At 36.1% G+C, this 15,137-nt stretch overlaps 1 long non-coding RNA gene across 1 annotated transcript; it reads right to left on the bottom strand.

Annotated features, from left to right (window-relative positions):
* Nucleotides 1–1,532: 1,532 nt before the first annotated feature.
* LOC140151038 (uncharacterized) lies at nucleotides 1,533–7,836 on the bottom strand. The gene is made up of 3 exons (XR_011858884.1): nucleotides 7,685–7,836; nucleotides 4,688–4,816; nucleotides 1,533–3,809 (listed from the first exon to the last, which is right to left on the bottom strand). It is a non-coding gene; the product is annotated as an uncharacterized lncRNA (long non-coding RNA).
* Between the last annotated feature and the right edge of the window lie 7,301 nt (nucleotides 7,837–15,137).

The raw sequence follows: 15,137 nt of genomic DNA, 5'->3' as shown, positions 1-15,137 counted from the left end.
AAAATAAATTTTTCCTCTGCCAACCCAAATTTCAGGAACAAATCTTTTTTTGTATTTTCTCAAATTGCAAATTATTTACAGATTTTGGTAAAAAAAGGCCGAACGACCAACCCTACTTCGTCCACCCGTAGAACAGGGTTTCTTTTATTCGTTGCCTATTAACCATGATTTATTTGGGGGGCTGATTTTGAAAATGTGGACCTTTTTTCAAAATTTTGACTGGAGGGCAGCAGATTTTGAAAAAGTGGCTTTTTTCCCCAAAATTTGGACCTTTTTTGACCTTCCCATTTTTTCGCTCGCAACACGAGCAAATGGGACATTTTGGGCATGGGGGCGGCTGCCCCTCCTGGTTACGGGTCTGCATAGGAAACAGTACTGTATTTACAGTATTACTGTAAGATTATTTGCATCTCAACAGAAAGGAAGTATTATTAGCAGGGGAACAAGCCATTTTTGAGTATACAACTATACACATACTGTGGGGTAGGCCTATACCGTATTTGTTCCATTAATTGCCCATGCCATAAGCACCCACCTACAAGCCTGGAAATAAGCAGGTCTGGACCAGGAGCCACACAGTTGGAAAAAGCGGCTCCTGGACCTGTGATTATCCCCGGTGATTACCTAGTGAACCAGGGTCCTATTTCATAAAACTGCTGCCACTGCTGCACCTTTGTAAAGTGGAACCTCTTCAACACGGAATCTATGGGGCACAGGTTTTGGGGTTTGTATTATCAGGATTTTTTGTTATCATCAAGTACTTTTAACGCATACATACAAAACCAATGCCAGTGACTTCAAAATGTGTTAAGGCTCTCACCAATTCCCGGTACTCTCGGGCCCGTCTGGCCCTTGGCCTACCTGAGTCAAAATTCAGTAACAGGTGAACCCCTCCAAAAAACAAGTTCCAAGTTATAGACCCTAAATTACTTGTTATAGGTTGGAAACTGGAGAAATACTGCTACATTGTACTAAAAAAAATGCTAGCAATGCATACTAATTCAATGTGTCCCTGGGTGTTCAATAGAAGCAAAAGTAATTTTAATTACTTTTAAAAAATGTACAGACTTTATCCAGCTTTCATGCATGAGAGTGGCTTTGCTTGAAAAAAGATGAGAACCAAAGATAGAAAAAAAAGCTGATCAGCTGAAAAATCTCCTGCCTGCAGCTTTTAGCAGCATTTCTCCACTTTCCAACCTTAACAAGTAAGTTTGGGGTCTATAACTTCCTTTTTTTCAATTTTTGTTTTTTGTGTTAAGTGTGCAAACTAGAGGATGGTCATGATGAGAAACAGATATTTTGATGAGAAATGGCAAAAATGAAAAGAATTTAAATTTTCTATTTTTAAAAAAAAAAAAAAAAACTGCTATTTGTGGTGAGATAAATTTTCTCATCGTAGTGTCTATCTATTATTATTGTCTCATTGAAACTGGGGACACTACAGTTGATAATCCCCAGTAAATTTAGCTCACCACAAACATTTGTTTCTCAAAAAAAAAAATATTTTCATTTTCGCTGTTTATCATCAAAATGTCTGTTTTCTCATCCAAAACTTCATAGTGCCTGGCCAGTACTCCACATAACATAGGAACTGACATGCTTCACTTTGATGTGACAGAACAGAATTGACATGGACAAAAATCTCAACCTTGACCTATTCCCTAAGGAACTTCAACATGCTGAACCAAAAATGGGATGGCTTCTTTAACCCTAACTAAGTAGTTTTTACACCATTATGTTATCAAAAACAAAAACACACAAAACATAACTTCAAATCATAACCACATTTTGGGAATCATTTATTATTGCCTAAAGGTTCACATACAAGAACCTGCTTCACAAACTAGCTACATTATCACTTTTGGATGTTATGATAAGGCGACGAAAAAAAGAAAACCCTGTTCTATGGGCCTGATCGACCCAAATTTTCCACAGTTTGGGAAACAAATTTTCCTGTACAGTACAAAGGAATGCCGACCCAAATTGTGAAAATATCAGGAACAATTTTTTGTTTGTATTTCCCCGAATTGCAGAATATTACAGATTTTGGTGATTTATGGGGTAATTTTGCAAAAAAAAGAGACCTGACTGACCGACCCTACTTGAAAGTTCAGCCCGCCCGTATAACAAGGTGTTGTTTTTTGTCGCCTAACCTGAATCCCTTGAACTAATTTTTCTTTTCAAATCACAGTATTCAAAATCTTGTCATTATAAATATGGTAAACAAAGTAGTAGATCTATAGCATTCATTGGGGACATTCATGTGTACCATGCACAAATTTTGATTGTAACCGCCAAATTTTGACAAATTTTTTAATATCACTTTAGTTGCAAGCTCCAGTTGAAAATTTATGACTCCCCTTCCAAACTGACAGCCCCTAATTATATTGACATCAGTAATGTTGATTTAACAATGCAACCAAACTGTCTTTGTTGTAAAAACTAATGTAGCCCCTTGATGACGATCTGATTAGAAGTTACATCATTCCACAGACCAGGATCTGTGATCATTACAATTTTATTCAAAATACTCACACAAAACATTGAAAAGGAAAACAGATAAAGCCAGACAGGATGGTTAAGGAGGTGACCAGGCTCAAACATGATTCATTGGTTTTTTAAAACAATTTTAAGACAAAGGGGTCAAATTACATGTACATTTGTGTTTGTTTTTTACATGCAAGTTCCATGCATGTTTCAGAATCTTTTTATTCCGAGTAATAATTTTTACTTTCTAATGGCTCTATATCCAGGAACACTCCAAATTTTTTTAATTTTTTGTTTAATCCACCCGCCCGCACCTCCTCTTTCAAAGCTGTGAAGGAAAAACAAACAATTATCTTTTTGGCCTTAAAATTAATGGCGAGTGAAAAATGAGCGAGCTAGAGAGAGAGAAAATGGCGAGTTAGATAAGTTACCCCCTGGCCCCTGCAGAGATTAAAGAGTGACCCCTGCTTAGAATACGGCAAGTCTCACCGGTGAGTTAAGATTTTTACTGCAAGTCGTGCCTGCGAGTTAAGATTTTCATGCCAAGTCCAGCAGACAAGTTACTGCAAGTCCAATTGGCGAATTAAAATTTACGGCAAGTCCCATCAGCAAGTTATTAGTTATGGCAAGTCTTATCAGCGGGTTAAGATTTTTACAGCAAGTCCCATTGGCGAGTTAAGATTACAATCTGATAAAGAGTAAAGTGGATTTTTTCTTTCAATCATGAACCTCAACTGGTGAACAGGACTTGAATCACTTGATAGTGTTGTCATAACTCGCCGGTGGGACTTGATGGTGTTGTCGTAACTCACCGATGGGACTTGATAGCTTTGTCGTCCGCCTTTAGCTTACTTTGTGTAGGGTAATTGACAAAAAAACCTAATCTCTGTGGGGGTGGTAACTCACCTTCTTAAAACTCGCCCTTTGTTTAACTTGCATAGTTACCACTGTGTCCAGTATTAATTTTTTGACTTAATTGCAGTCCACAAACACATTATCATAATTTTAAATTACGAGTTTCACTGTTGTAAAATATCAAATTAACAGTAGGTGATGGCTAGGCTACCAGCTAGTCCACTAAGCCTATAGATATGTAGGCCTACATGTAGGCCCTACCAGCCATTTTGACAAGATGTCTTTTTCTGTCAATAATTTTCCCCTCAAAGTTTAATTCGCTTGAACTTAGTTGAATTGCTGACATGATATATGGCACAGGTGATTGCTATGGAGCATCATCATCACTGTATCATCATCTCAATCTGTCTCTTGCTTTATTAGCTTGTTGCTGCAGGTGGTTCCGCCAGTAGAAGTTCAAAATTCATCTGTAAAGAAATAAACCAAAATATCAATTAAAAATGACAGGGAAAAAAAAAATATCTTGGGGCCTGACTTAATAGCTTGGGCCCCGACAATAAATTAGGGCCTGCGCTTCAAAATCAGAGCACTAAAAACTAAAAATACTACCTCGGGCTTCAAGTGAAGTTACTATCATGTGGGCCCCAAGTTACTAAGTCTGTGCCCAAGTTACCAAGATGGGCCCCGAGTTACCAAGTTAAGGATAGTATGTAATGTCGGGCCCCAAGATTATTCGGGGGCTCTGTAATAATCTGGGATTGCAGTTGTGAAAAGGAATGATGGCAATAAATTTGAATTCTTTTACGATTCTCAATTGATTTATCCAGTACCGTATTCATTCCAATAAGCACCCAGGGCGCTTAACGAAGTCATTTTGGGTGGGTGCTTATTTTTACCTGGTTTACCTAATTTTTTGTGAGGGGCGATTATTAGAGATGAATTTACGTATGTTATAAAAGGGTCCTGAGACGTTCTTGTAGCTTTTCTGATGTAGAAAATGTATTGCAAGTTTACACCGGATGTGTAGTCCTCCAGCTATTTCACTATCAACATCTATCTGTCACTTCAACATTAATGGTACCCTTTAGCAAATTGAATATGCCCTGGGTGGGCGCTTATTGGAATATGGTACATTAGTTAAAATTCACATAGTACATGTAGTTGATTTGCAGAGCTACAATCCAGCTGTAAGTAGGTAGCTGCAAAAACTATGACTAATTCTGGACCATTGTTTGAGGTATCAATCATTCTGGACAATTTTATTGAGGTATACATTTATTCGCATTTTAAGCCATATGACCTAATCCTTTTATCACCCAATAAAGCAGTTACTCATTGTACATACCAGCGTTTTGTACTGTTGAGTTCATCAATATACATTCTGATTTGGAAGCCACACAACTAACATCTCCTGAAAGCAGTTGCTGAGCCTACAACTGTACAATTCACTTTAAGTTGACATCACTGCTATCACCTAGTTGAGGAAATTCAAGAAATAATATCTTAAAATGGAGAAACATTTTACAAGAACAAACATGTTTTTCTCGTAAAAAGCTTTATGAGGCCTAAAATCTATATAAAATTTATAATTTCAATTATATCAAGAGTTTAGGCTTAGCAAATAAAATTCTCCATTTCAATGTTCCGTAAAAGTTACGGAACATTAAAATCAAGGATTTTATCAAGATTTTAGGCTTCATAAAGCTTTGCATAAAAGCTACGGAACATTAAAATCAATTTAAAATTCTCAATTTCAATTTTGACGAGATTTTAGGCCTGGTAAAGCTTTATAAGACCTAAAATCTTGATAAATACTTGATTTCAATGTTCTGTAAAAGCTACGGCACATTGAAATCAAGAGTTTTATCAGGATTTTAGGCATCGTAAAGCTTTGCATAAAAGCTACGGAACATTAAAATCAAGTAAAATTCTCAATTTCGATTTTATTGAATTTTAGGCCTAGTAAAGCTTTACGAGGCCTAAAATCTTGATAAAATTCTCAATTTTAATGTTCCGTAAAAGCTACGACACATTGAAATGAAGGATTTTATTGAGATTTTAGGCCTCGTAAAGATTTGCATACAAGCTACGGAACATTGAAATCAATTCAAATTCTCAATATTAATTTTACTGAGATTTTAGGCCTTGTCAAGCTTTACGATGCCTAAAATCCTGATTAAAATTCTTGATTTCAATGTTCCGTAAAAGCTACAGCACATTAAAATCAATGATTTTTGCAAGATTTTTGGCATCATAAAGCTTTGCGTAAAAGCTACGGGTAATTGAAATCAATTATAATTCTCAATTTCAATTTTATCGAGATTTTAGGCCTAGTAAAGCTTATAAGGCCTAAAATCTCAATAAAATTCTCAATTTCAATGTTCCGTAAAAGATATGGCACATTGAAATGAAGGATTTTATCAAGATTTCAGGCGTCGTAAAGCTTTGCATAAAAGCTATGGAACATTAAAATCAATTAAAATTCTCAATTTCAATTTTATGGAGATTTTACGATGCCTAAAATCCTGATTAAATTCTTGATTTCAATGTTCCGTAAAAGCTACGCACATTGAAATCAATGATTTTTGCAAGATTTTAGGCATCGTAAAGCTTTGCGTAAAAGCTACGGGTAATTGAAATCAATTATAATTCTCAATTTCAATTTTATCAAGATTTTAGGTTTAGTAAAGCTTATAAGGCCTAAAATCTCAATAAATTCTCAATTTCAATGTTCCATAAAAGCTACGGCACATTGAAATGAAGGATTTTATCAAGATTTCAGGCATCGTAAAGCTTTGCATAAAAGCTATGGAAAATTAAAATCAATTAAAATTCTCAATTTCAATTTTATCGAGATTTACGATGCCTAAAATCCTGATTAAAATTCTTGATTTCAATGTTCCGTAAAAGCTACAGCACATTGAAATCAATGATTTTGGGCATCGTAAAGCTTAGCATAAAAGCTACGGGTAATTGCAATATTTCTCAATTTTATCAAGATTTTAGGCCTAGTAAAGCTTTACGATGCCTAAAAGCCTGATAAAAATTCTCAATTTCAATGATCCGTAAAAGCTACAGCACATTGAAATGAAGGATTTTGTCGAGATTCCAGGCATCGTAAAGCTTTGCATAAAAGCTATGGAACATTAAAATCAATTTAATTCTCAATTTCAATTTTATCAAGATTTTGGGCCTTAAAAGTTAATAGCTTTAGTTTACGAGGCCTAAAATCTTGATAAAATTCTTGATTTCAATGTTCTGTAACCAAAAGCTACGGCACATTGAAATCAAGGGTTTTATCAAGATTTTAGGCATCGTAAAGCTTCAAGCGTAAATTAAAATTGATTGGGCAGCTGATTGGGGGGTAGGGACAATATATTACTTTGATCATTGTTTGATGTGTGAGGTATACTATTTTGCAGCAAACCTTTGACGAGCGCGACTGCCGTGATGTTGCAAATTGAGCTAACAACGCAGCGTGCACGGCGCACAGTTCATTCATAAATTTCCACTCGGCAACAGCAGATCGCCTCAGCAGCCAATCAGAGACAAGTGCGTCCAACGCAGTAAATACGCGATGTATGCTTAAAATACACGCTCGTCAAAGGTTTACTGGAATTGATTATAATACTCATTTTCCAGCTTTTTGTGTGAGATTTATTACCTAGGAGTGAGATTATACTAGTATAATACTACCTGCGTGAGACCGCGAGAAAGTGACCCCATGCGTGAGACTCACGCGGCACGCCAATGCGTGAGAGTTCAGAGTTGACAGCCCTGATGACCATTTATTAATACTGCAGAGATCATTCCAGAAAGGAAAGCAGTAAATATGTCATGCATGTTTCGTTTTGTTTGTTGTCAATTTATCATGACAAATTGACATGCAATAAAAATGCATGACTGACAAAACTTTATAAAAAAATTTAATTTCAATTAAATAACAATAATTTGATAACATAAAACACCGACGCTATTTAACACATGGAAATGAACATGTGTTTAATTTGCACAAAATCAGCACTGTTCTACCGATTTTTCTCGATTTTTTATAGTACGCCGGGAGTATTTCAGTCGGAGAGTTCAGTGTACGCTGTGCATACACGGCGCAGAATTCGGCAACCTTTACGTTGACCGATGTCGACGAAGGTCCGCATGGAGCCTCGATTATAATTCCAATTTATTGCAAATAAGAGAGTCCGCCGCTCACAAATTTCACCTCAACATAAAATTAACATATTATAGTTTTATATTTTATTATTCTCTAACTGTTATTTTGTTTTATACGGCAAATTCACACCTCTTGAATAATGTAAACATGACGAGAACATTACTAACTTACCGTGACCCAAGCAGTGAACACATCAAAATGACTTCCGGCGATGATGGCATTTCAGATTTGTAAATTTGGTATCAAAAGTTAAACAAAGTCAACATCCATGTAATTTTTTACGTATTAACAGTCGATTGATGATTTTTATTTTCTGTAATGAACTGTCAAGAAGTTGTTTAAAAATCAGCGGGAAAAAATATCATTCCTCATACCCACGGGGGCAAATGTCGTCCACCAAAGTCCTTACCGGTAAAATTTGACCTTTTAACGGTCGTATGCGAAAGTTGCCGTCGTACTGAATATTGGATTGCTGAACGATTCAGTCCTCACCATCAGCACAACCCGATGACCGTGCGTAGATGTTGATAGGACTGGAGGATTCAGTCTACACAGAGCGCGCCACACAGTGTCTTCGACCCTATATCTTCATGGCAGGAATCGCCATGGTAGGTTAAATCCACAGCCACGATTAGCCATTTGGTTCAAACCTTTAAAGCTCTTTTAAACTAATAATTAGTCGAGGGACATAACTAAGGCTACTCACAATAGCCGGGTAATCGATCTTGGTTGTGCGTGATTAAGCTTGTATACCCCATTGAGGTCAATGGTCATCGACTTTATACTGCCTACAGTGAGTGCAGCTGTACTACACGCTGCACGCTGTAGTCCATAACAGGACCAACGCAATATAAAATGGTCAAATTTTAAGTTCAAAGCGCACGGCCAATTTTCAAAGCGCATTCTAGCGACTATCATATCTGTTCAACACGTATTTCCAAGTTTATGAGACCAAATCTGGTTTCTTGAGAAAAAAATCATGACGGGAGATATTCATCATTTTCTAACCCGGTATCCGAAGATTTTCGTCTGATATCAAAATCGTGCATAGCAATTCACGTGTATCGATCCCGTGTATTCATTTTAGTGTCCCTTCTGCACCAAATAATTATTAGCCAGGCGGTGTCGGTGTGCGCCAGGGATGGAGTTTTAAATGGGTGTGCGGATATGGGTGGAGTGTGAGATATTATAATGGGGAGAGCCGCTAGCCGGGGTTCACTCAGTAATGTTGTACGGCCCCCCCCAAAGAAAAACCCCATATTTTTCTTATCCCCGACCTTTTACACTTAAAGACTGCCTTTTTTTCAAAAGTCCTACTAAAGACTGCCTTTTTTTCAAAAGTCCTACTACAAAACTGTCTCTCTATGACCCTATTTTTAGCTTCTTTCCAAGACCCCTATTTTTTGTGATTACTTGCACATATAGACCCCTGTTGTATTAAAGTTATGTCTGCATATACCGCACATTCATATCTGAGTGACCCTCCCCAGTCAGGGGTGTCACTAGATCAATCAGATGGGGGTGTACAGCATATTTTGACCGACAGAAATATATTTTCCCTAAGAAAATAGTGAATTGTAGATCCCATTTTAGCCAAGTGGGAGGGTCAAAATTAGTCCTCATTTTTTTTTTCATTAGTAACTACTATTACATTAACAATAGGCCTATATATAACAACAGCCAAATTTGTAACAATACATTTAATTTTTATATGACTATTGATTATAATTTGCCAACAATCCTTTTTACTTTTAGCCGACAAAATTAAGAATTGGGGAGTGTCTCACCCCCTCTAGAGGCCGCCATGTCCCTGGTAAAGGTAAACATTTTGTCATTTCTCCCGAAAGCTTTGATGTGTTTCATTCAATAAGACATGGGACACAATAAGGGATGGTTCACAAACATTTGTTAGGGGGGGCCTGATGCAAAGGGGGGGCCTGAAATTTTGAGGTCTGTAAAGGGGGCCCAAAAATGTTTGCGATAAAATTTGTTTGCATCAGGCCCCCAAGTGTTTGTGAACGGTCCCTAAACAGAGCTGGACCATAACTTTTTTTGACACTAGCCAGTCGGGCTTGTAACTCTGATCACTATTTATTATTGACTTCCTTGGCCTGTAATATAAATATATATTTGGCAATATCTCAAGTTGAGAAAAATGTATCACAATTTTCATATGAAAAGCTTATGGATGGTAAAATATGAAAGAAAACATAAAATTTCAGAAATATGAAGGTTCCTCTCCATTCTCTATTGTTTGGTCACTTTTCTGCACAGTTTGATAAACAGCCAAGTTAAGCACAGATTGTTTAAAAAAAACACCACAAAATCACTCCACATTATTATGGTATATATTTCCAACACATTTTAAATAAAGATCACAAAGACACAATTGACAATTTCAAATAATATTTATTCAACATGGTGCAAAATATATGCTGAAAAGTTCATTATTATTATACAAGTTTTATTCCATCTTTAATTAAAATATAATCACAAAACAATCATCAATTTTGCGATTAATATGTTACATAATATCCATCGACGGTATTAGTTCCTTTGGCACCTTTAAGCATTATATAAAACAGTAAACCTAATGACAACAATTTATGCAATACAATTAAACAATGAGCATGATGAGAAGAGAGTTTGTATCAAAGAACTTAATACGCCTTGATTTGGTCAAAATCTTGTCTGAGTTACATAGAAAGCACAAATTGATAGTAAAATGCCTGTTTAATTCCTTGCTACAATGATTCTTCCATTTTTCATTTATTGTAACTTTTTAACTACTAATAGTTCCAGGGCTAAAATGCTAATACTGTACCTACTATAACCAATGTCAGATAATGATAGATATGCACTGTACAATATAATATATGTAATGTATCTTACCACTAGTATATTTATTGGTGCTGAAAGGCATCAAGAGCAAATCAGGAGCATGGTCTGAAGAGTTGGGTGCCCATGCAGGGAGGAAAAATCAGTGTTAGTCGTGGACACTTAACACAAATTAATGACCATAAAAGACCCCTGTTTTTAGACCACACTGCTCCTCAAGACCCCTGTATTTGATCAAAACAGAGTGCTGAAAGGCCCTTGATTTTTGTAAAGTGTGCTGAGGCTTGTGGATCAACGTCTAGGCGTTGTGCCTATGTGTAGCGCACTATAAATCACTGCGCTTGTCATTTGAGCTCTAAGAGACCCCTAAATTGCTCATTCCTCTCATTTTTTTTCTTCAGGTATTTCAACCTAAAAGCTAAGAAAACCCCTCAATTCTGACAGTTCGCAGATCCAAAAAGACCCCCTTTTACTGATATACCATCAGCTCCTAAAGACCCACCATTTCCAGTTCAGTGGGAAGCATACCTGTCAAAAAACTGATGATGTGCCCCCTTACCAGGAGTTTGTACCCCCGAGCTCCCCCATGTCTGCTAAAGTATCAGAACCAATAGCTTGTTACTAAGTCCATGTGTGACCCATCACATCAAAATTTAGCAGTTGTCTCCAAATTGAACTTCCCAGATCTTAACTATATTAAGCTCCTTTTATTAAAGTGACCTTCCGATGTTGCATTGTGGTTTTATTAGCAAATATGGTACAAATACCTTATTATCTTCTTCATATTTTTTAATAAACATTCTCCATCTTTATGTTGGTTTCATACTTCTGCTTGCCACTTTGCTGCTACTGAGCGACAACATTGGCTTTCATAGTCATGCCGCTGCCGCTTAGCAGCATGCCGCATCGCCTGCAGGAAAGTTCAAGCGGCATGATGAAGCATCGCGCCACTCAGCGGCAAGCAGCACAAAGTATGAAACCAGCATTAAAGCCTTAATGTACGATCTTTTTAAATTTTTAGATTTTTCATTTTTTCTTCCATATAATATGCAATCATATGCAAGTTCCTAATACATTTGAACGCGAAAAACATTGGAAATTTGCAAAGAAACAACATCATAAACTTCACCTCACTCGTAATATCTTGCACTTTTTGGATTAGGACGCCGCGTGCGGCCTCAGAGTTAGTCTCCTACGCAGCCAGTTTGGTTATGCTCCCTCCGCATGTGTGGAGGAAGCGTAACCAAACTGGCTTTGTAGAGACTAAGATTTGTTCAGACATATTATCATAATCTGAAAATTATGATATGTCGGACCAACAGAATATCATCCCGTTTTACTACAAATAGGGCGAATTTGACAGTTTGCTCATAGATGTAAGTTGGAACATGTGTAAGTATTACAAATATGCCAAAAATTCGGTTTTGAAAAAAATAAAGGTATATTCTGAAAAAAGATCGTACATTAAGGCTTTAAATTCTGGCTTCCCAAACCTGTTGTTTCGATGTAATACACTGCGTATTCTGTCAACAATAACTAAGAGTTATTTCAACCATGGCAACTTTACATAATTATTCAAACTGGTCACATATTCAAAACTGAACTTGGAACATTCAATAACCATCCACTGTGACCTTGTGTCAGCTACTGTAAAGGTAGACTTTTTCACGGAACATTATTTTTTACTCAATGCAGCTATCCCGAAAATAAATCATGCAAATAATGTTCTTTTTTGTATGAGCCATGTAGTTCAAACTCTGCAAAGCGTAAAATAATTACATTACCAATAACATGTTTGTAATACTGCTTTGCACCTATCAAAATGCACCAAACAGTGTGTATTCTTTGCTATAGTTTTCTACAAAAAAGCAACTACATACACTATAATACTTCATATAAAAATAGCGCTGTTATTTACATGTTAGTGCAGTGTTTTTTCTCAGGTTAGTGTGCAGTCTATATAATTTTTTTTACATTTTACAGTGTTAATAAAAGCTATGTATATGCATATTTGAAACTCATCAAAATGTATAATACATACGTTATCAGTGTATATAATGCTTTACAATTACATAATAATAATAAAACAAGATATCAATAAATTAAATCAAGTATCATAAGCATTTTACTTATACAACAGCAATTGGCTATTCTATCTGAAATCTTCACACCTTCAGGCAGATTGTAGCATTCTGTTTTTGTCACATCTTTCATTTCCAAAACAGTGGGAAAGCTGTGTAAGATTTTGAACTTATGTTCTTCCCATTTTTCGAAAAAGCTGCATAAAATCCTTTATTTAAATTTTTCCTAAATTTTTAACTGGAATTTAACACAGAACTGGAGTAATCCATTTGCATTGACGGTTGACCAGTGCACTACATTCTTATAAGATGACATCATCCTAAGAGGTTGGGTCGTAAACTTCAAATAGAATAGCCCAATAGTTGATATTCACAAAACCAAGTCAAGTTGAGTCTAGGAATAAGAAGGACGGATGTTACTTTAAACACAGTACTTCATTTACTTTTGTTCCCCAGTTATGCACATAAGTTCCAATATTAAACTACAGCCAGACAAATCTATAAACTATTAAAGTTATGTTATTTAAATGTTTCAAAAGACTGAGAAGTAGAAGACAAAGACGAAAAAAGCAAAAGATGCCAATGACAGAGACCAAGAAGAACAAGATGAAGAAGGTCCTGTTAACCCTATGAGAACTACCTGTCTATTGGTCAAAAAGAAGTTTTCATTATCAATTGGTCCAATAATTGACCAATCAGAGGCAATGTTAGATCAGCAGGTAGTGCTCAGGGTATTAAGCAAGACTAGCCTCATATTTAACTTTGCCCTTTTTGTGAATATCAACCCATATTACTTCAAAGGATTAGAGGATTCACATTACTTAACATATTGCATGAGGCTAACACCCTATCAACTATTCTGACTTTGCTCCTACTGAGTATCAGATGCCAGTCACCCAAGCACAGGACACCCTTCTGTTTGTCACCCAATGCTTAAGAATGGGTTTCAAGCATCACACAGTGGCTTGTGCTATTGCATTTTTTGGTTGTCTAATGCGCTGTACAACATTAATGTCAGGTGGCTGCTTTCTAGTTTTCTATCGAGATACCAAATATTCAATGGAAGTTATGACATACGTTATGAAATTTGACTCAAACCCCACAATTTAATGTTGATTAATGAATGATCTGGATAAAACACATGCCTCATTTATTTTCAAGCAGCAGCTATTCTACAGCACTTTACTATTGGGCTATTCCAGTTGAAATCCATACTACCCCTGTGGAAGATTTTGGAAATATCTTCCACAGTGGGAGTATGTTTTCAAATGTAATTGGTCAGAGTTAATCATTTTGAAACCCATTGTCCCTCTGTAGTCTGTATTATGGCTTTACCTATAATCTTCTACAACTGGAGCAAGTTTTTCAAATGGAAGTTACCCAATTGTCTATTCTAATCGAAACTCATACTCCCTCTGTGGAAGACTTCAGCTAAATCTTCCACAGGGGTAGTGTGGATTTTAAATGGAATAGCCCGTTTACAATGTTTCAACACCCTATTCTTCAACAGCAAAAAGAATGAACAAAGCCAGTGATGGCATGAGATCAACCTTTATAACAAATAGTAAACATATTGCACAGAAGTCACTTAAAGTTTCCCAGTTCAAGGATTCATGTAAACAATCTTGCTCAATTTTGTTGATTTGGTATCAAATGCAGATTCTTTCTTCATGTTCTACCCAAAACTTTCCAGACAACTTAGTTCAGATAATTCAACTGGCTGCTTATATCTTGTTATTTACTTAAACATGCAAATAATGTGTTTAAATACTTCCTGTGCACAACCTATACATGTACACTAATCCAACGAGCCAAGTGATGGTCAGAATTCATTCAGCCATTACTGGGGGCCATCCGCACCAAACTGGTGTTGTAACTGCTCAATTGGGTGGAAAAGCGCTGCTCCAAAATCAATCTTATATTGTATTGCATTGTAAACTTTCAGCATCCTTTTGTCACAGTGGTGATGGAACACAGTTTAAAATTCCAGCAAAACCTGCATCATTTTACATTTCAGGATTAGGATTTATCTATAAATGGGAATATCCCTTTCACTGTGCATCCAAGATGGCCGCTAGATATTTCCCTTACTTGCTTTGAGCATAGATTATCTGAGTAAGTGGGATTTTTCTGTTTGCTCATTTATGCACCATGTCCAAAGGAAGTGTAACGAGGACAGGGACGGGGACGGGGACAAGTTTAAGAGATGACAGAGGTTGAAACATTGCAATAGCCCAAATGGTAAGCAGCAAACTACATATAAATAATTGTCATATATCAAAAGTAATGCTTTATGTTGACTATAAGCTAAGCAAAGCTACATCAGCTCATGCTTTTAAACAAAAACATACATTGGAAGTAATATATTATTTGAAAAGCAGTTCTACATGAAATGGTAATTATTATTAAGTAGTGTGTTATTTCAAGAAAAAAAAAAAATACAAAAGAAAAGAACTATATAAACTATATTACAGTTGCACCAATCCATTTTGCTAGGTTAATGTATATGTCAAAAACAACATTGGCCCCTTTTTATCAATTTAGAGATTTTCACATATGGAGTCATTTTTATTAACATATCACATTCAAACTGCTTCAAGGTTTTAGTTTTTTTGCACAACGAGCCACAAGTTTAGAAATTGCCGAGATATATTTTCCAACAAGGCAAGTCTCTTTGATACTTGACTGTTTCCAGGAGAATAAAA

This window comes from Amphiura filiformis, chromosome 4 (assembly GCF_039555335.1).
Source record: "Amphiura filiformis chromosome 4, Afil_fr2py, whole genome shotgun sequence".
Classification (NCBI taxonomy): domain Eukaryota; kingdom Metazoa; phylum Echinodermata; class Ophiuroidea; order Amphilepidida; family Amphiuridae; genus Amphiura; species Amphiura filiformis.
The sequence above is the reverse complement of the archived record's forward strand: the minus strand, read 5'-3'. Positions and strand labels throughout refer to the sequence as shown.